Below are 23,364 nucleotides of genomic sequence, written 5' to 3' on the forward strand. Positions count from 1 at the left end.
TACTGATGGCTTTACCCTGTCTAGCCTGTGGCCTTGGATGTTTAACTCATCTAAACTTTAAATTATCTGTCTACAAAAGAAGAATGGCAATATCTCACAGGGTTCTTATGAGAACAAGAGTTGATGAGGATCATAAAACTTTTACTGCAATGCCTGACACATAGTGCCCAAAACACAGTGGTGGTTGTTAACACTATTGTAATTTTATCAGATCTAGAAGTTTAGAAAGAGTCTGGAGTGGTCTTCAGCATTATGAGGTCATAGTTATCTCTGTGTGCAGCTTTAGCACAGAGCAGAGTCTGCTCCTTAATGCATCCCTGGATCACTGTAGACTTTGCCTATAGAGGCCTGGGGTCCCTGTGGCAGCACTTCTATCAAGAAAGTAGAGTCGTGGACAACCAACTGCACAGGTTGGGAGGTAAGAACCTTTTTTTTTTTTTTTTAATTGAGAATAAGCTCTGGGGTGACATAATGGTGTAGCTCGCTTTAGATACTTGTCTTTTTAATAAACTAAGCTGGGTGAGCAGGTGTTTTAGAAAAATATCTTAGGATCGTGAGAGAGCTAAAAAAGCCATAGAGAAATCATTACAGGATGCATTTTAGTTTTGGGAATCATATTTAATGCAAACTGATTAGTTCATAAAATGATTTACAGATCCAATAATAGCTACCATATTTTACCACTTTACTTGCATTTTAAAATTCCCATTCCCATAACACATTGCAAGGCAATATTGTAAATATGAAAACGCTGCCCTAAAATCAGAAGCCAGAAAGTAGCAGTAGCTGGATGAGGACCCAAGTCTTTCTGACTCTAAAACTCATTCAATATTTGCTTTACCACATGCACCTACAGTATCCCAGAAAATGTCAATCCTAGAAGATAGGAGCCCCGTATTGGGGATAGACGCTCCAAGTCTATCTGCTTAGATGGGATTTACACTTCTCTTTTCCTGGTGCCCTGCCCCAGTGCCTCCTCTTCACAGGAGATTTGATCAAAAATGGGCATCAGAGAGGTAGAGATCATAACATCTTCCTCTGCACCAGTCTTGGGACTATGAGAGAGAGAGAAACTTGCCCCTCTCGTTTTCTCTCACCCATTCTTCCCCTACTAGTCCTTATTTAGAGCATAATCAGAAATACTGTTACAGAGAACACCAAAATTCTAGAGCCAAGGAAATATGTTTATACTGGAATCATCCCTGTGGTTTATCTCTGCAGATGTCCTCATAAGAATTGTTATTTAGTTAATATTATAATATCAAAATTTAAACTAAAAGGAGATGTGCACTTAGATTTGTGGAATATCGAGCCACACCCTTTTGTTTGTTATTGGCACAGAGACAACTCTGTAGGAAGATAATTGCCAATGAGTGAGTCATTTATTTTTTTCTAGGAAAACTTACAGCCTCCATTACTCTTCAGGAGAGTGGCAGTCAATGAATAAGACTCAATGAAAGGTTAGTGCTTGGTTCATATCCTAAATCCTTACTTTGGTTTACAAGTATACATTTGAAAAGAGTCATGGCCTGGAGAGAGAGCTAGTGTCCAGGGAAGAGCAGACAAACAGGGATTGCCTCTGCCAACTGCCACGTTGAGCTGCCACTGGCACAGCTGTTGAGTCTGCAGGTGCGGTGATTATGGCTGTGAAAGATTTAAGCAGGACAACCCTATGTAGCAGTGGCCGGAGAGCAGGTGAGTGGTATGACTCTGGAAAAGGTTCTTGTTATTTTCAGCTGGAATTCTAACAAGATAATGACAGTTGGTACTAAAAAGAGCTTAAAATGATGATCTTTCCGACATACCTAGAAAACTAATGAGAGCCGAATGTCACCATAGAAAACTCTAGACCCAGGTCAAGAAGCATTCAGCTTGTAACTATCGCTACAGACCCAAGTAAACAATCAAGAATAATAAACGCCTGGAATAATGAAGAACAACATAATTGGTAAAGAGCTTTTTGAAAAATCACTGTTGAGCATTTTCAGATATAAAAATTAAGAATTTAGTACAAATAATAGCAAAGTCCTTAAGGGAACATAGAAAGAGGGGATAGCTTTGTGTTCAAGATAATGTTTCACAATTACTTTTCCACTAGGCGAATTACCATTATCCACAGCTCGTTTTTCTTTTCTTCCTTCAAAATATGCCAAGTTAACATATTCATATGAACCCCCTTCTTGAAGAACCAGGGGCCTGAGCATTGCGTATTCCAGGAATCTGGTCAGGTTCAATGGGAAAATTCAAAGGTTCAATAGGTGTGTATGAAGAGGGCCAGTCCTCCATGGGCTGCACTTTGTAGAACCCAGGAGAGTGACCTAAGTGGCTGGTTCATAGGGGAAAATTTCTTTTTATTTTTCTTATTATACTTTAAGTTCTGGGGTACATGTGCAGAACGTGCAGGTTTGTTACATAGGTATACACGTGCCATGGTGGTTTGCTACATCCATCACCCTGTCATCTACATTAGGTGTTTCTCCTAATGATATCCCTTCCCTAGCCCCCCGCCCCCTACTATCCTTCTCCTAGCCCTCCACCTCCCCAACAAGCCCAGGTGTGTGATGTTCCCCTCCCTGAGTCCATGTGTTCTCATTGTTCAACACTCATTTATGAGTGAGAACATGTTGTGCTTGGTTTTCTGTTCTTCTGTCAGTTTGCTGAGAATGATGGTTTCCATCTTTATACATGTCACTGCAAAGGACCTGAACTCATCCTTTTTTATGGCTGTATAGTATTCCATGGTGTATATGTGCCACATTTTCTTTATCCAGTCCATCACTGACGGGCATTTGGGTTGGGTAGATCGTGGAACGGTTTGCTTGAGGGAGCTAGACAGAGTGGGAGGATCCAGGTTCAAGGAATAGGTACAGAATTTTAGGGAAATGGATGACAGCAAGTGGACTGTGAACAGTGGTTGGTTAGGGGAGCCTGAGGAATGTTCTGAACCTAACAAAGTAGCTGCAACCTAGTCACAGGGACACTGGGCTTCGGGCATTGGTGGTGGGAGGAGAGGTACTGGTAACTTGGACGTGATAGAGTATTTCAGTGCTCCATTGTGGGGTGACCGCCTTCCGACAAGGCAGCAGTGGTTTACTCTTTCTCACAATACCGTGGGTTTATGTCTATGTGGTTCTTCCGCATATCACAAATGGCTTGACTGGAGCTGGTGGCCAGATTGCCCTGACTCACATGCCTGCTGGTACTGGCTGGTGACATGGCAGCTTTGTTCTCCCCCGTGCGGCCTCTCATCCTCCAATAGGCTAGACTCAGCTTTTTGAGAATGTACTGGTAGCAGCCTTCCAGAAGAGCAAGAACAGAATCTGCACAATCTTTGAAGGACTAGGCTTTGTGATTTGTAGGATGCCTTATTTTACATTCTATTGGTCAAAGAAATTTTGAGTCAGTGCAGATTCAAGGGAGTAGAGCAATAGACTATCTTTTGATGGGAAGAACAGCAGCCACACATTGCAAAAGAGTGTGGACACGGGGAGGTCTGGTTCATTAAGGATCCTCATTGTAACACTCTAACGCATAGAGTATTTTTCTTAACATGGCTTCACTCTTTTGGGGTATGCATTATGTTACATAGATTACCCTGGTTCTTTATGCTCAGTTTTCATTTCACATACGCCTTTCAAAATTTATTCAGTAAGTATCTTTTAGGCACCAATTGTTTTCTTGGCAGTGTGCTAGATTTTGGGAATATTATGGTGACCAAGATTAAACATAATCTTAAAAGAATTTCCTTTTTTTTTTTTTTTTTATTGAGACGGAGTTTCACTCTTGTTACCCAGGCTGGAGTGCAGTGGCGCGATCTCGGCTCACCACAACCTCCGCCTCCTGGGTTCAGGCAATTCTCCTGCCTCAGCCTCCTGAGTAGCTGGGATTGCAGGCACTCACCACCGTGCCCAACTAATTTTTTGTACTTTTAGTAGAGACGGAGTTTCACCATGTTGACCAGGATGGTCTTGATCTCTTGACCTCGTGATCCACCCGCCTCGGCCTCCCAAAGTGTCCTTTTTCTTTTCTATAAAATCAGGGGAATGGTGAGTGTATGCGTGGGGTAAGAAGGGGGAGAAATATAGCAGGATATATCAGGATAGAAGGATGGCAGTAGAAAGCCAGCAACATGGTAAAGTGGGTTGGAAGAAGCAGGATTATATTCTGATTTTTCCAAAAGCTACCAATAAGGGATGATTTTATTCTTTCAGGTATAAAATTATTTTTTCTTTTTTTTCAGGAATAATCTGGCTTAAAGGAGAAATCGGTGCTGGGATTTCTTGGTTCTAGTGAAAAGTAGTTTTTTAAAAATTTAATTGACAAAAGTTATGTATATTCAGGTACATAATGTGATGATTTTATATACACGTACATATATAGTGATAGTCACAACCAATTAATTAATGTAGCCATCACTGCCTATAGTTACCCTTTTGTGTGCACGTGTGTGTGTGTATACGTGCATGCAGTGAGAACACTTAAAATATACTCTTATAAATTTGAAGTAAACAATACAGTATTGTTAACTGTAGGTCCCACGTTGTACGTTAGATTTCCAGAACTTACTCATCTTAAAACAAAACGTTTGTACCCTTTGACCAACATCTTTCAATTTCCCCTGTCCCTGAGCCCCTGACAACCACCTTTCTACTCTCTACTTTTTTGAGTTCAACTTTTTTAAATTCCACTTATAAGTGATATCATACAGTATTTCCACTTATAAATGAGACCATATAGCATTTGTTCCTGTGACTTTTTGAATTCTGCTTACCGTAATAGTCCCTAAGTTTCATCCATGCTGTTGCAAATGACAGGATTTTCTTCCTTTTTATGGTCAAGTGATATTCTACATTTTCTTCATCCATTCATAAATTCATGAACATTTAGTTTTATTCCATACCTTGGCTACTGTAAATGGTGCAGCATTATTTGCAATAGCCAAGGTATGGACTCAAACCAGATATTAATTCAACATGCTTATTTTATTTTGTCTGGATACATACCCAGAAGTGGGATTGCTGGATCATACGATCTGTGCAGCTTTGTGTTGGTGTCTATGCATTTCAAGTACCAAATACTTCTTTCAGTCTGTGTAGCTGGCTTCTCTAGATAAAGGGCTTCTTCTGTTGGGTCCCCAGGCTGACTCTGAGATTTCCTCCGGGATTACAGTTGAGCAGGGTTAGAGGTAGGTCATGTAGCTTCTACTAAGTGCATAGTGAGGTATAAAGTAGGTGAGGTTGTTACCAGGGGCTCAAGCAAGCATGGATCCTGTCTGGGTTCTGAGTGGATTGGACTTTCCCCAGAAACATGGCTGGTAGGGCTGGTACTGAATAAGGGTCTACTTCAGAATCTGCAGATGGCAGGTCTATACATGGTATATGGATAGGTGTGGCTTCCTCCAGGTTTCTGGATTGGTTTACTCTGGGTCACTGGGTGGGTCCCTGAGCAGGCAGTGCTGGCCTTCAGACATGGCTGAGAGGGGCTGGACCTGAGTCACAGGGCTGATATAGGGTCCACAGATAGGACTGAGGTCTGCAGGGCATAGATGATTTGGGAACACAGATGGGTGTGTCTCTCTCTGGGGTCCTGGAAAGGCAGGCTGCTTTCAGACTGTAGCTGAGAGGAACTGAAACTGATTCTCAGGGCTATTTAAGGATCTGCTGATGGTGGAAAGTAGTTTTAATGCTCTGGGCTATCTCCTAGAGAAAAGAAATGTCCAGTGATGACTCAGAACTACCACGACATTTCCCACACTCAGAGTTAAGGCCAAATGTGTTCATCCAAATAACTGTGCCTGAAGCCTTCACTCCTGGAGCAATCCCATATGGATATGGAGCCATGGCATATTTCCTGGGTACCGCAGTGAGAGGAGAACCTCCTGCACTGGCAAATCTGATTGGTGCAAATGTGCCATCTGTCATTTGTCTGGCCCGCAACTACCCCTTCAAGTATGCCAGTGTGGGATGAAGCACAGAAAACAGGGCCCGGGTCTGTTCAGTCCCTTGTTAAGCAGAAATGGCTGCCAGAGTGCCTCACACTCAACTATGAACCACCAGGGCTTGAAACAGGCAGAATCTCATAGTTTCTCAATTCTTACACCTTTATGTTGTGTAAAAACGTCAGAAAATACACTGTCACCTGGAACAATGAAAATCTATGTGGATTTATTACTTGGTAACTAAGATTAAAACTCTGATTATGATAATTTAAATAATTTGTTTTCATAACACTTCATTGCAGAAAACCCAATGTTTTCTGGACTTTCTTTATAAACTCTTTTCCTTTTTTTTTTTTTTTTTTTTTTTGAGATGAAGTTTCACTCTTGTCACCCAGGTTAGTGCAATGGTGTGATCTTGGCTCACTGCAACCTCTGCCTGCCAACTTCAAGTGATTCTCCTGCCTCAGCCTGCCGAGAGGCTGAGATTACAGGTGCGCACCACCACACCTGACTAATTTTTATATTTTTAGTAGAGACAGGGTTTCACCACATTGGCCAGGCTGGTCTCGAACTCCTGACCTCAGGTGGTTCACCCACCTCGGCCTCCCAAAGTTCTAGGATTACAGGCGTGAGCCGCCGTGCCTGGCTCTTTTTGTGAATTCTTTCAATATTTTTCTGAGACAGATGGAAAAGCAATACATCTATTGCAGGTGCTCAGACAATCTACTGTAGGGAATTATAACTTAGCACACGTCTCTCTCTATACAAGCACTCAGGTACCCCGCACTGATGCTAGAATGGTCCCAGGTGGGCATTTGCTTTCTGTGAAACCACGGGTGCCTTTCCCACAGTCTTTCAGAACATCTGCCAGTGCTACCCAAACAAATCCTGGTGTAATTAGGCAGTCCTAATGTAAATGCTTAATAGAGGCATAGCATTCTTGTTTGATTACTTTGCTGCTACAGAGAAATAGGGCCCAATTTAACATTAAGCCTGTAATTAGTAAACAGTACTCTTTTGCTTGTGTAAACAAAACTCCTTGCATTTTGATAACAACATATTCAGAATTAAAATTAAACTGAGCTAGAAAATCATAACTCTAGGGTAGCAACTAAGTCATTCTCACACAGAGTGTTTATAAAAAGTAAGTTGAGGGCTGGACATGGTGGCTCACACCTGTAATCCTGGTGCTTTAAGAGACTGAGACAACAGCAAACTGACACAAGAACAGAAAATCAAACTGCATGTTCTCACTCATAGGCCGGTGTTGAACAATGAGAACATGTGGACACAGGGAGGGGAGCATCACACACTGGGGTCTGCGGGGGAGAACTAGGGGAGGGACAGCAGGGGCTGGGGAGTTGGGGAGGGATAACATGGGGAGAAATGCCAGATATAGGTGATGGGGAGGAAGGCAGCAAACCACATTGCCATGTATGTACCTGTGCAACAATCCTGCATGTTCTTCACATGTACCCCAAAACCTAAAACACAATAAAAAAAAAAAAAGACTGAGACAAAAGGATCGTTTGAGCTTAGGATTTCAAGACCAGATTGGGCAACATAGCAAGACCCCTGTCTCTACCAAAATACATACATACATATATATATATATATATATTAGCCAGGCATGGTGGTGTGCATCTGTAGTTCCTGCTACTCCGGAGGCTGAAATGGGAAGATCATTTGAAAGGAGACCAGGATTGTGTCACTGCACTCCAGCCTACATGACAGAGTGAGACCCTGTCTCAAAATTAAAAAAAATAAAATCAAAAATAAGTTGACATCACAGTGTAGTAGAGTTGACTTTATGGAAAGAAGGTGGGGGCACTGGCTGTAACTTCTTTTTGTCCTTTACTCTGGGGAATCTCGTGGCTTCTGGTAATTTATTTGTTTATATTTGTTTGTTAATTCGAAAGCACTTGTGGGGAATATGTATGGATACTAGACAGACTATGTATTTTATTTAAGAGAGGAATGGTGTAAATAATACAAGTAGGCCGTGATGTTCATCTTCCTGTGGGCTTCTCTATATGAACCAAAAAGATTCTCTTTTATTTTCCGAGTGGGGGAAGTAGAGTTGGTCAGTGTCTCCATGTTTGTGGACATTTATTACTAAATATTGCTGTAAGGGCTCTTGTTGATAACTAGGGCAGCTCTCTTCTCGTATATCTCAGGCTGTAGACTGAGGTCTGAGCAGAGGCTGTCATTCTGTTTAGTAGTTACTGATAATGACAGATATACTCATTTACTGATAGTAACTGACTACTATCAGTCAGTTACTGATATTGATAGATATCACCACAGGAGGGAGTGGATGACATACAGAGGGTGAACAAGACTGTTGTAGAGAGGAGACCAAGAAACTGAGGGATCAGGCTGTTGTAAGGATCATCTCTGTTGTAGATTAAAATTTCTAAGAATGAAATCAGGAGAGAGTCTCAATTCTAGAGAAGAATGATGAGGAGCCAGGAGCTCCCATCACTGGGAAACGTAGAGTGATGACCTAGGGTCTACAGTGACAGGAAAAATAAGGAGTTACAAGTGGTGTTATTTTATGACATAATCTTCAAAGTTGGAGTGTTTCAGAGAAAAAGGAGGGGGAGTGGTTTAAACGTGGGAAGGAGGAACAAGAAGAATATCCTCCCCACCTCTGAGTAAAACTGTATCAGGATGGTGAAAGAAAAACATGCATTTCTTTGAAGGATTACAGGAGAAGTAATATTTTCAGGGAAAGCCAGGTTTTTGTTCTAAAGGTGAAATGAATATTTACAGATGAGGTTACAAATATGGGGGATTTAAGTGAATTAACACAGGAACAGAAAACTAAGTCCTGCATGTTCTGACTCAGAAGTGGGAGCTATACATTGAGCAGATGTGGACGTTAATATGGGAAGAATAGACACTGCCTACAGGGGGTAGGAGGGAAGGAGAGAGGCGTGGGTTGAAACTACCTATCACCTATCCAATACCATTCTCACTACCTGAGTGCAATATACCCACATAACAAACCTACGTCTAACATAGAAGTTGAAATTAAAAAAAAAAAAAAGAATATAGGGATTTTGCAGATAATGGATGGTGAGTTCTAAAAGGCACAGTACAAGGATTTCTGGAATTTGAGATGGAGAAAGGCGAGAAGAGAAAAAATAAAAGGGTCAGCGAAGGGCTAACAGGGACTGGAGACTGGAAGGTGGTTGAAGGAGTCCAGTCTTGGGTGACAAAGAGTAAAAAGGCATGAGTTTAATTCCAATGCATAATCAAGGCAGAGGCTATGGTATTGGGGGATAAAAAAGTGTGTATTTCAGCAGCTTCCTGTTCATCTCTGATGAGGTGTAGAAGCCCTAAAGGAAGAGACTGCTGTTTGACTTGTAATCCCTGTTGGTGGAGCAGAAAGTGTGTATCCTCCATCTTCATCCCCTTGGATGGAAGGGAATCTTCTGGGGAAAGCCTGATGTACCGCACTCAGCCAGGCCTTTCACCCCTGACGGCAGGGACAGAAAAGTCATGTGGGGATGGTCTCCTCCTAGTGCACTGGTTCATTTCAGACCCTGGGATCATGTGATGTACTGCCTGAATTGTCAAGGATTTGAGGTATTCTCCAAATTCACAGGGATGTAAAATATTGAAGGTAAAAGAAATCTAAGAAAATTTCAGGCTCAACAGTTCAGTTTCACAAGAGAGAAAACTGAGTCTGAGGGGGTCAAGCACCTTGGCTCAGGTCTCCCCTACGAATAGAATTATAACGCAGATATCCTGATTTTAGGCAATGACTCCCACATTTCAATCAACAACTCTGTGTTGGTGTGTTGGTGCTAAGAAGTTCATTTTTTTTTTTTTTTGAGACGCAGTCTCGCTCTGTCACCAGACTGAAGTGCAGTGGGGCGATCTCGGCTCACAGCAACCTCCGCCTCCCAGGTTCACCCTCCGCCTCCCAATTCTCCTGCCACAGCCTCCTGAGTAGCTGGGACTACAGGCACGCACCACCATATCTGGCTAACTTTTTGTATTTTAGTAAAGATGGAGTTTCACCTTGTTGGCCAGAGTGGTCTTGATCACCTGACCTCGTGATCTGCCACCTCGGCCTCCCTAAGTGAGCTACCGCACCCGGCCATGTTCATAGTTTAATTAAAAAAATATTTCCCAGTCAGAAAATATATAGAATTTTTACTATATAAACTATAGTAAAAACTTTATTATAAAAAAGACCTTGCTTATACTTCAAGCATTTTCCACAATATATGAAATACCATTCCATAGACAATTTGGCATACGTTCAAGAGGATGGTCTTCCAGGGCACCAAGGCTGTGCCCTATGAAGGCTCTGCCTGTGAATCTCAGGAATCTGGTACATGGGGACTGTATTGTAAGAAGGGTTTCTAAACTTCTGAGGGTAAAGTAAAGCCTCTCCTTCAATATCCTTAGAAATACGAAACCCATTAGATCATCAAGATAACAGAATTTTACAGCTATGTTTCTTTAGCCAATAGTTTTTGAACTCTTTTTTTGAGGTCTTTTCTGGGTTACTTTGGACTCTACTTCATCTATTTAGAACAAAAGTAGATAGTGCTCCACTGGTATTATATATCTGATGACACTTTATATCAATGCAATTATGTAATAGGTGGCCTTTTGTGACTGGTTTCTTTCATTTAGCATGTGAAATCTTTTCAAGGTATATCCATGTTGCTGCATATATCACTACTGCATTCCTTTTGATGATTGAATAATATTCCATTGCATGTGAGGGAATGTATTCTCTTCCTGGGTCCACGAGGGGGCCTAGTTTCAAGGGCAAGAACTTCCCAGTGCCATAACCTTGCCCCTCCCACCTCTCCATCTGGGGATTAGAGGTCTTTGTTTAAATTTTCCTGTGCTCGGGAAAGAATCAAAGATCAATCACTCTAGCAGAAGTTTAAAGACACTCCTTTCATAGGCCAGGGCATTTGGAGGAGGAGGGAATTCCTTCCAGGTTAAAAGTCCCCTTCTTCCACACCCCTTTGGATTCCATATTTGGGTCCCCTTCCACAATCTTTCTGGAAGCTTTCTCTCTCTCATCTTTTCCTCTCTCTTTTTCCTCTTTCTCTGCCTAAATAAATCACTTTCTGCAAAAACTCTTTGGGGTCTGATATTTACTTGGAAGTGCATGGCACCTGGCGTGGTCTCCTCTCCTATTCTTGGGTGAGTGAGAGACCGAGAGCCTGGAGCCTACTGGGGAGTGAGCTAAGCCTCCCCTGCACCCTGGAACCTGGCTAACAGCATGGATACATCCCATTTTGTTTATCTTTTCATTGATTGCTGGAAATTTGTATTGTTTCCACATTTTGGCTATCATGAGTATTACTCCTATGAACATTCTGGTAGAAGTTTTTGTTTGACACTTGTTTTCATTTTGTGTGTGTATGTGTGTGTGTGTGCATATACCTAGTATTAGAATTTCTGGGTTATATAGTAATTCTATAAATAACTTACTGAAGATTTGCCAAACTGTTTTCCAAAATATCTACATCATTTTACATTTACATCAGCAATGTATGAGGGTTCTAATTTATCCAACTTCTTTCCAACACTTGCTCTTGTCTATCTTTTTGATTTTAGCCATTCTAGTGTGTGTGTGAAGGGCTATATCCTTGTGGTTCTGAGTTGCATTTCCCTAATGACCAATGATGTTGATCATCTTTCTGTGTGTTTATTATCTCTATGCATATCTTCTTTTTTGGAAAAATGACTATGCAAATCTTTTGCTCATTTTTAAATTGGATATTTGCCTTTTTATTGCAAATTGGGAGAATTCTTTGTATATTCTGGAAATTAGACTTTTATTGGAGATATGATTTGCAAATATTTTCTACCATTCTGTGTTGTATTTTACTTTGTTAATATGTCTATAAGTGCTATCTTATTGATGAATATTGACACTTTTTAATTATAAAATATCCTTCTTTGTCTCTACTACAATTTTTTAAAATTAAAATTTATTTTATTTTAAGTTCTGGGATGTATGTGTAGGATGTGCAGTTTTGTTACATAGGTAAACGTGTGCCATAGTGGTTTGCTGCACCTATCTACCCAACACCTAGGTATTAAGCCCAGCATGCATTAGCTATTTATTTTGATGCTTTCCCCAACAGGCCCCAGTGTGTACTGTTCCCCTCCCTGTGTCCATGTGTTCTCATTCTTCAGCTCCCACTTAAAAGTGAGAACATGTGGTGTTTGGTTTTCTGTTCCTGTGTTAGTTTGCTGAGGATGATGGCCTCCAGCTCTATCCATGCCAAAGGACACGATCTCAATCTTTTTATGGCTGCATAGTATCTTGTGTTTCTTGTTGTATATTATTATAGTCACTCTGGCCTTCATTTGGTTATTGCTTAAATGATGCTTTTTTTTGTAGAAATTTTGCTTTCAACTTATTTGTGTTTTTGGATCTAAAGTGTACCTCTTTTAGACAGCATTTAGTTGTATCATTTAAAAAAATTCATTCTACCAATCTCTCCTTTTTATGTTAATTCATTTATATTTGACATAATTACTGATATATTAGGATTTATGACAGCCAATTGTTGTCTTTCCTATATCTTTTTTCTTGCCCTTGTATTTTTCTATTACTATCTGTTTTGTGTTAAATAGATGGATTATTCTATTGCACTATTTAATTCTCTAATTTATTTTGCAAATTTTTTGAGTTATTTCTTAGTGCCTAGTATTACAATTAGCAGATTAGCTTAAAAATCTAGTCCACAATAAAATCAGCTAAATATCAATAATATACAAAAACTTCACTCCAGTCTAACTCTATTCCTTCCCTCCTCCTTTTTGCTATTTTCTAATATAAATTATATCTTTATACATTGTAAGCTGAGAAGTACACTTGTGTAATTATTGCTTTATGCAGTAGTCTATTACATCAGATGGGGGGCAAGGGAGTTAAAGACAAAAGATACATTTATGCCGTCTTTTATTTTTACCTATGTAGGTACTCACTGGAACTATTTATTTCTTCATGTTGCTGCAGCTTACTGTTTCCTGTTTTTTTTATTTTGGCCTGAAGAAATCCCTAGAGTGTTTATTTTTTTTTGTAGGCCAGGTTTGCTAGCAACAAAATTCTTTTAGTTTTTGTTTATCTGCAAATATCTTAGGTTTTTCTTTATTTTTGAAGGATAGTTTTGTCAAATATAGATTCTTGGTCAAGGGTCTTTTTCTTTCAGCACTTTGAACATGTCATCTCACTGCCTTTTGCTTCTAGTTGTTTTTGATGATAAAATAAGTTAACTTATTGGGGAATTATTTGTAGGTAATAAGTTGTTTTTCTCTTGTTGCTTTCAAGATTTTTTTTTTCCTTTCCAGCTTTTGATACTTTTGACAGTTTGACTATAGTGTGTCTACATGTGGATTTCTTTGAGATTATCCTCCTTGAAGTTTGTTGAGTTTCTTAGATTCATAAAATATTTTCATAAATTTGTAACGGTAGCCATTATTTCTTCAATTATTCTTTGTGCCCCTTTCTTTCTCTCCTTTACTTTTGGGACTCATACATGTGTTGACGTATTAAAAATATCCCACATGTTTCTGGGGACTCTTAATTTAAAAATTTGTTCAGACTTGATTCATCTTCAAGTTTACTTAATTCTTTCTTCTGCTAGCTTACATCTGCTACTGAGACTCTCCTATGAATTTCACATGTCAGTTATTGTACTTTTCAAGTCTAGAATTTCTGTTTGGTTCTTTTTTTCAAAAAAAGAAATTTTATATCTTTATTGATAGTCTCAATTTGGTTATTCGTATACTCCCTTTTAATTCTTTAGACATAGTTTCTTCTAGTTTTTGACTATATTTGTAACAGCTGGTTTTAAGCATTTGTCTAGTAAGTTCAATATCTAGGCTTCCTTGCATAATCTTTCTATTGAATACGTTTTCTCTCATTGTGCTATGAGCCATACTGTGTCTTTGTATGCCTCATAAGTCTTTGCTTAAAGCTGGACATTTAAAATAATATTATGTAGCAATTCTAAAAATCAGACTCCCCCTTACCATCATTTTTCATTGTTGCTATTTGTTTTGGTTGTTGCTATTTACTGTTTAGTAACTTTTCTGGTCTAATTCTGTAAAGGCTGTAAGCTTTATCATGTGCAACCGCTGAAATCTCTCCTTGGTTAACTTAGTGGTCAGCAAATGATTGGGCAGAAAGTTGGTTAAGTTCTTTGAAAAAATAAGTGTCCTATTCTTTCCAAGGGTCTCTCAGTGAGTGTGTGTGTGTGTGTGTGTGTGTGTGTGTATGTATGTGTGTATGTTAGAGTATGCCTTGAATGGAAGTTGACAACTTTAACTTAGCCTTCCTTCCTGATTTCAAAGAATCTAAGGGTCAGTGAAAAGGGATATATTAAGGCGGTCTCAGGTCTTTCCTGGAAATACTCATAGCCTCACACATGCATGTGACTTTCTAGATCTCCATGAATATGTTGGAGCTTTTCCAAGAACTCTGTGGACATTTTGTCCCTAAGACCTTGTTTATGTTTTTTGTTGTTGTTGTTGTTGTTGTTGTTGGCCAACCATTTTAAAATCTTACTTGTTTTTTAATTTTTAAATAACTTTCACATAATAAAAACTGAAAAACACTCTTGTTGAGTGTTTTTTTCCTACATAGAAGCTATTCAAATAATGTGCTATTTTTATAGACACATTTTCTCATATTTTGCATGTATAGATTATTAAAAATCATATAATGCTAATCCTTTACTTATTCTTCTCTACTGACAAGTCTTTGGAGACAGGAATTATATCTTGTTTACCATTCTATGTACAATAAACTAGCACTTTGGTTGACACATGTTATTCAGTCAATAAACACATAGAGGCAAATTTTAATGGGAGAATTTATTGAAGAAAATATTACGATTGATTTTCTTTTAAAGAAATGTGTAAACATCTTAATACTTTCATACTTGGTGATAACTGCAATGTGAGATAAATTGCCTTTGTCATTTCTGTAAAAAAATCCATCTGAGTGGCTGGGCACAGTGGCTCAAACCTGTAATCCCAGCACTTTGAGAGGCTGAGGTGGGTGGATTATTTGAGGTCAGGAGTTCAATACCAGCCTGGCAAACATGATAAAACCCCCTCTCTACTAAAAATACAAAAATTAGTCAGGTGTGGTAGCACACACCTGTAATCCCAGCTACTCGGGAAGCTGAGGCAGGAGAATCTCTTGAACCTGGGAAGCGGAGGTTGTGGTGAGCCAAGATCGTGCCACTGCACTCCAGCCTGGGCTACAGAGTGAGACTCCATCTCAAACAAACAAACAAACAAACCAAAAACCCATCTGAGCTAAAATATTCAATAGTGAGTGTGATAATTCAAACAACTTCCAACATGTTCCATAGATGGTCTCATGTTTTAGCATGCATTGTTTCCATGAGATATTTCTGTGCTCCTTAGCAACTCTTCCCCAGCCAGCATTGAGCAGCTCAGTTGATAACTGAAAATATTTAACTGTCAGAGGAGGAAGATGTTTACAAGACTAACCTGTCACTAATCTGGTATACAAAAATTCACCTGATGCTTCTGTCAAGAACATGGATCATGCCATCAATAGAAATGTTTTGAAATTTGCATGTTATGTTTTGTCATTCTTCAGATAGAAAATCAAATCCACGTATGGAAAATAATACTTAACATTATTACTGTATGTCGTACATGTCTAATGATGCTTTTCAAGTGAAATCAATAGTATTTAAAATCATCTTTTCTTTTTGTAACCTCCAAATTTGCTTTTAATTGAATTTAAAATTTGCATCTATGTTATTTTCATTATGTATATAAAAGAATTTACACATTAGCTCGTGCACCAGCCTAAGAAAAATGTAAAGTTCCATACTTTTTCTTTTTAATCAAGTGACTCCTTTAACTTTACGAGAATTAAAAATTTGCAAGGGAGGCATTTGTTTTTCTGGAAAACTGTAGGAAGATACACTTTCTTCATTTATGCATTCAAAAATATGTTTGAATGATATTTTTGAGTCCAATTTCTGAATTGATAGAAAATGAATACACCCATATATGCAATGTCAAGAGGCAAAACATCTCATTTAGATACACTACTGAAGTAATTGGTCTTATTTTAATGGATATGTCATGAAGAAATCTGAATTATCTAAATGTTCTCCACTCCCTCAAAATCTGCCTGACTTAAAAAGTTCAAGTCATAGAATTTCTATAATATGATTAACATTCAGAGTCATTTTATATTAATCACATAAGATATAAATCAAAATGTTCTCCAAGTGTACAGAGTGTGTGGTGCTTGGAGCCAGAGAGATTATAAAATAAGAGAAGCAATTCAGTCACAGGACTGACCCTTTGCTCTGTCAAATATAAATCATAATTTCAGCAGTTTGATATTAGCATTCTTTTCTGGATAAGACTTTATGTCATCATCAGTATAGAGTACACTTGTAACAACTTAGTAGCACTCAAAGTAGATAAATATTTAAGTAGAAAAAAATAAATAATAATTGTTTAACCTTATTAATCAATTTGCTGTGTCCATTGGCTCATGCCTGTAATCCAGCACTTTGAGAAGCTGAGGTGGGAGGATTGCTTAAGCACGTAAGTTTAAGACCAGCCTGGGCAACATAAGGAGACACTAGTTCCACAGAACAAAACAAAACCAAAAAAAAAGAAAAAATTAGGCAGGTGTGGTGGTGCATGCTTGTGGTCCCGGCTATTCAGAAAGCTCAGGTGAGAGGATAGCTTGAGCCTGGGAAGTCAAGGCTGCAGTAAGCCATGATCACGCCATCGCATTCCAGTCTGAGCAACAGTGAGTCCCTGTCAAATAAAAAAAAAAAGCAAATTGATTGGAGGGTTATTGTTTAATTTTTAATTGATTGTTATGCCATTATATAATCTCAGCATGATTAGCAAAAGCAACTGAGAAAATATCCTATGAAAGAAAAAGAAGTTAATTCTCAATATTTTAACTTAATGAATGATATGATCAATTCATTGGAAAATACATGGAATAGAGCATTGATTTACTTATTTTTTTCCAGCTCTCTCATTTAATGGCTTCTGCGGTGAAAATTAAGCTTCTCAACATCAAAGAGACTACAGACATAGATATTAGGCACATACACGAGAGTCCTAATACTTAGGCTTAAACCCCAGCTTGTCTACTGACCAGCTGCATAACCTTGGGCAAGATGACTCAACTCAACTTCTTTATTTTCAGTTTCTTTATCTGCAAACTAGAGATAATATTCATTACTTCAGATTGTTGGTATGAAAGCTAAATGAAAAAATACATGCCAAACATTTTGAACAGTGCCTGGCATATAATAAGTACTATATGTGTTTGTCAATATTAACATTATAAATTATTTTATAGGACAGAACACATCAGAAATTTTAACAATAATTTATTCATTATCATAGCTAAATAATATCCTTATTTATTGCTTTTACTTTAATTATCCATCCACCATTAATTTAAAAATAGATACCATTTTTACTTCTTCTGAGCTCTTTATAGAATAGAGGCATCTGGGGCATTTTCACCAAATCATGCATCAGAAGATCCATTACCATTAGTTGAACTAATGGCTACTTGCACCATTAGCTTAAATCAACTAAAAGGCAGCAGCAATTTCCTCAGTCTTTTTTTATGAGTGACTTTTTTTTTCTGCTTAGACATTTATTTGGATTTAAATCTAGAAGAGTTACTAAGGATTTGTTTCCCTACTGATATAATGTGAGAAATCTTGACAATTACTCATATTCTAGCTCATTTCCTGCTCCCAAATTCAGTGCATATCTTTTAAAAGCTTTCACTTAAAGAACAGAGGGAAGAAAATAAAACTATTGAGGTCAAGGCAGATGGAGAGTATATATGGACTGTTTTCTGATTGTGGTGAAGTACTAGATTTTTTTTAAAAATTTAAATTTCTAAAACTTTCCATCCTGTTGCTGACTAATACTTTTATAAAATACAATAGAATTGAATTTCTAACAAAGTTGATCATGAGTAGATGACATAGTAATGTCAAATTGCCACAAATGTTTCTGAGCTTCTGATTTTAAATTCCATATCTTGAAATGCACTGGTAACAAACACTTTGTGTGCTGGTACCTTGGGTAGCACTAATACAGAGCACATTAAGATGGGCATATTTCCAAGGATTACTTGGATTACAAGGACATTGGTTTCTTAGGTAAGTGGTAACAAATTTCCACCATCCTCCACAGAAGTGGCTTTATATAATTACTTATTACTCATTCAGTATTTAAATTCTAATTTAAAATTTAAGTACAGTAACAGAAAACAATTCAGATTTGCCTGAGTACGAGGGTGGGAGGATATTGACTAGAAAGAGTCATAAGGAACTTTCTGGGATGCTGAAAATGTTTCTTACCTTCTTTGTATTGGTGGATTCACTGACATATATATATTTAAAACTTTAATTATGTGCTTAAAATGAGTTCCCTTTATTGAATGTAAATGATATCTCACTAAAGTTGGTTTAACAATACTGGTTTTAGAAAACATGTTTACTTTGCGAGGAATGAAGAAATTGAGGAACAGACCAAGTTCTTTCCTTACTTCCAAGATAAAGTATTATGGACATACATCTTTCTCATTTTGGTTCTCACCATAACCCTGTTGTCACTCACCAAGCATCAGGCGGCACTGCCTGGTGACAAGAACCTCATGGTGTTAAAAACTTCTGCATGTGACAAAAGTGGCCGTTTTGCTCATTGCGTCATCTTTCTTGGCCTGAAGAAAGCTCTCTTTCCATTTTCACAGAAGCTATTTTTTTAAAATAAGAAGATCCTAAGTTTTTCACAAGAAAATCTGAACTCCTTTTAGAACATGTTTTATTGTTGTTGACGGTGAAGTAAATTTGGGTTCTTCTCAAAGAGTAATTTTAAATTAAAATTTTAAAACAGCCAAATAAAATGTTAGCAAGTTACACAAAATACAAATATTTTTGGAGAACCAGTAACCATGCATCAAAATATGGAAACTTGAGATTAAGCTACTAAGAAAATCACAGAATAAATATACAAAGTCCCTTTATAGTTTTTATATTACAGACACATTCATGATTTTGTTACTAGCAAAAAGCTATTATTTATCCAAGTTGACAATACTGATTGGTTACTCAGCATAGGCTAAAAATACATTTTTCTTTACCATAATCACAAAGCATTTAAGCAAATTTCTTCTATCATAATAGCATACTGTACCATACTACGCCATGCACTGAATGAGCAGTAAACATCTTTTAACAAACAGATGTATCATGGACTACCTAAAACCTCAGACTAGATGGCAAAGTGATTTTTCTTCTAAATAGTATATAGGAGTCTCATTGGTAGTTGCCCAAATTTCCTATCTTTTTGTCTCTGTCTAACTATTATATATCCATCTTTCTGTCTTCCCATCATCTATATAGGCACAGGAGAATTATTTTCTTTATTTTGGTGGGTTGTTGCCCTAGTTTCAATAATCGAGTTTTGTATTTAAAATAATATTTGCTTTCTTCCTGTTTATTACATAGAAAAGTGTAAGAAAGATTAATATCACTCTTAATCCATAATAAAGAGATAACCAGTATTATTATGCTATGTATCCTTTCTTTTCTCGCCCCATTGACCACACACATATAATATATATATAGTATATTTATATATATGTTCATATAGAAATATGACTTTTGGCTTTCTTTAGCCAGGAAACCAGATTTATTATTTGATATGATTTGGCTGTGTTCCCACCCAAATTTCACCTTGAATTGTAATAATTCCCACAGGTCAAGGGCAGGACCATGTGGAGATAATTGAATCATGGGGATAGTTTCCCCCATACTGTTCTCATGGCGTTCTCATAAGATCTGATGGTTTTATAAATGCGAGTTCCCCTGCCCCTGCTCTCTTGCCTGACATCGTGTTAGATGTCCCTTTTCTTCTCCTTTGCCTTCCACCATGATTGTGAAGCCTCCCCAGCCATGTGGAACTGTGAGTCCATTAAACCTCTTTTCTTTATAAATTACCCAGTCTTGGGTATGTCTTTATTATCAGCCTGAGAACAGACTAATACATTATTATACATCGGGTGTTCATATAACGGAGAAACCTTAAACACAGGACAAGAACCCCGGGAGCTCTGGAGGACTAAATAACACTCTCTTCAGCCTCACTCATGCAGCAGATGCCAACTTACGAATCAGACTACCAAGTGTTGCCTGCTCCTTCAGTCACTTTAATTGCAAAGAACGTAATTTTCTGTAAGCCAGAGGGAGACGGAATCAGCAATTCTGGCTTCCACAATGGGAGGCTACTACTTCTTTCCCTGGACTCTCATGGTGGATAATTCCCCAGAGAAGATTGGGATGCTGGAGGAAGTAGGTGGTTGAGTGCTAGATAGCTAGAAATTTACCAGTGACCACTGTGGGCCTCACATTTTTCTATCCAGCACCCACACACACCATTTTAATATACTCATACATTAAAATAAAACCTATCCCCACCTAGCAGAGTGAGCCATCTCCCACACAGCTCAGAGGAAATGATCGAAAGTCTAGTTGGTTTCTACAGGCAGATCTGAATAATCCCAGGATAATTATGTGCAAAACTGCAAAGTTAACTAACCACAGAGTATCTATATCAAAAAATGAAAAAAAGAGGATTAACAACAATTTAGTCATGACATGAAGAGGAGGGAATGTAGGAGGAGGGTATAGTCTCTGTTTCTACGATTTATCAAAATGCTTTTGCTGATAGTTTTTATGACTTTTCTTTACTATTCATTCACCGTTCCTCTTGCCTTCAGTCCACACCTCAGCTTGTCTGAGTTTTTTCGTAATGGACTGACTCAAACTTTCATTCCTGAGGTATCTGCGTTCATGTGGATTACCCTCACGTAGGACTGCCCATGCCTCCTATTCAATTATGTGTTTAAACCTCAGTGCAATGAGGCATCCAGGGATTTTCCTGATTTCTCTTCTCCCTGTGTTCAGTGTGCAGTAATCACTGCACCTTTTCCCCCTTTCTGCTCAGAATTTCGCCCAAGTCATTTGCTGACCCCTCCCATACTTGTTTTTTTCTGTGGCATAAGGATTTTAACATGGTCAGGCATCAATGGCAGCTCCAGCTTCCTGTTTGGTGGAACCACATGGTGCCCTGGTAGAAGTCTGCCTCCACTGGACATCTTGACAAACTGGGTTTTCAATAATGGTCACATTAATATATCCCCTCCCCCATGCTCTTTTTATTGTGTACCTTTGATAGTCTTCTATCAAGTTATGGGGGTCTATATTCCCTTCCCGTGAATCTTAGTGGGCCATGACTCCCATGGAAGTAACACTGTATGACCTCTCGGGCTTGGATATGAAAGGCAATACAGCTTCCAGCTGGCTTTCTCTTTCTCAAGGCATGTGCTTGAAGGAGGTACATGTCATGGTTGGCCTGATAAAAGAGGCCCAGCTATTCGGAAGCCACCATGCAAGAGTGATCCTGTAGAGAGACCACAGAGCTAGAAATGCTCAAGCAGTTCCAGCTACTCCAGTCCCCAGCTATTCGCATCTTCTCAGTGGGAAGTTCAGATGTGTGAGTGAGTGAGCCTTCAGATGATTTCAGCCCTTAGCCTCTGGGCCTCTTCAGCTGTTGCTTATTCCTGACAAGCCCTGTCTAAATGGCACATTCATGAGAAAAGTAAATGTTCTTGATTTTTAAAGCCAATATATACCGGGGAAGTGTTTATATGGAAAAATAGATAACCCAACTAGATATTATGATCTCTAAACCAGCAGAGCCCAGAGTCTCTGAGATGGAAGGCAAACATTTTGTGAAAGAGTGATTAGATGTAATTGTGAGTGGTACAACCTCCACTTCCACCCCTTGGCTCCTGAACCTGGATATTCTAGATATGGGAGAAAGTATTGTATTACCATATTATGTTCACTAGTTCAGACAATGTTCTGTATCTTGTGAGAGAGAACCAAACATTAAAAATTACAGGTAGCATTGTGACTGAGAACTTGATAGATCATTACAGAGTTGTGTAAAGCCAACTCCTTCTGGAGGATGAAGACGCATATGAATTTCACATGCGTTCGTTCATGCCATATTACTATCACTGTAAAGTGAATTTCATAGAAGCAATGCTGTGGCTAATACTGTACTTCTGTATCGGGTACTTGTTATTACGCAGATGGTGGTGTTGGCTCTGTTGTGAAAGGTGTGGAGAACAAATCGAAATCCAGAATAAATGTTTATTCCATTTATTGCCAGTGATTGTCTACTTCATGGTGGAAAGAGTCCAGAGTACACAATTGCCAAGCAGCTGCTTAGTTACCTTGAAGTATGAGGTCTTATCGAGAGCTCAAGGTTAGTCACTACTTCTGGTAAGCTGTGTATTTGGCAGAGGCTCTGGTCAGATAAGCAAGCTATGGATCCATTTATAGCCTCCATTCTTCTGCCCATGGCCACTGCTTTCATGAGTCTGTTGAATAAGCAGGTGGAGTGGGGAGAATACTGAAGAAGAAATTGATAGAAATAATAGTTTTGTCCATTTGATCCAGGAAAGACTTCTCTATAGGAGTGGTCTTTTTTCAGGCACTCATATGAGGCACATATTATCACACTCTCGCACCCTGGGCCCATTCAGAGAGGTCCAGTCGCATGCTCCTTCCCCAAACCACTTTGTCATCAATCCTCTATTCTTGCTTTTTCCAAGCCCTTGACCCTCTGGTCAAAGGTTTTCCTATTGCTCATTAAGTTTAGATATTAACAGTTCCTCTCTTCTAGAAAAAGTGGATATTGAGGTGTGCTGTGCAAAGTTCTGCTCAGTGAGGTGTTTCACTTCCTCATTGTTCTCTAAGCTCTCCCTGCGTGGGAAGTGCCACTGCACAGGTCTCCTCTGCCTGTATCAAGTTTCCTCAGGTGAAAGCAAAATGCTTAAAAACTTTTATATTTAGTACAAAAGAGAAGCTAATATTTTCAGGATAAACAGCTATAAGCCAAGCACTAGAGTCTGTGTAGATTTGCTTCAATGAAATAAAATCTGAAATAGTAGCTTTCATTTGTGTCATCACCTGATCAAGTTTAGGGCAATTCACTGTCTTTCTCAAAAACCCATTTATCTTTGGTGTACTACACTGGAAAATTAAATGAAAATGAGATAAATTACCACCCTGGTATCATTTAAGTTTTTAAATGATGTCCCTATCCCTGTGATTTTTCTGGGAATGTGAGAGTTTTTAATGTACTTTTAGTGGGAATACGAATTCCAAGGACTTCCGCTTGAACTTTTCTATCAGAATACCTATTGATGAAGGAGTCAGTGTGGGAATTCTGACAATTTTTACAGATATCTTTTCAAAATATATGACTCAACGGGGTGGTTCTTCCCAAAGAGTGCCCACTCTCCTCTA

At 38.6% G+C, this 23,364-nt stretch overlaps 1 long non-coding RNA gene across 1 annotated transcript in view; it reads left to right on the forward strand.

The window, feature by feature from the left end:
- Positions 1-308: 308 nt before the first annotated feature.
- The window catches only part of LOC135278010 (uncharacterized), a 45,138-nt gene continuing 22,082 nt past the window's right edge, over positions 309-23,364 (forward strand). Inside the window, exon 1 of the long non-coding RNA XR_010345531.1 lies at positions 309-418. This is a non-coding gene — a long non-coding RNA (uncharacterized LOC135278010). The remainder of the gene's footprint in view (positions 419-23,364) is intronic.

The sequence above is a fragment of the Aotus nancymaae genome, unplaced genomic scaffold (assembly GCF_030222135.1).
Source record: "Aotus nancymaae isolate 86718 unplaced genomic scaffold, 86718_ANA_hifiasm-v0.15.2.pri h1tg000036l, whole genome shotgun sequence".
Lineage (NCBI taxonomy): Eukaryota > Metazoa > Chordata > Mammalia > Primates > Aotidae > Aotus > Aotus nancymaae.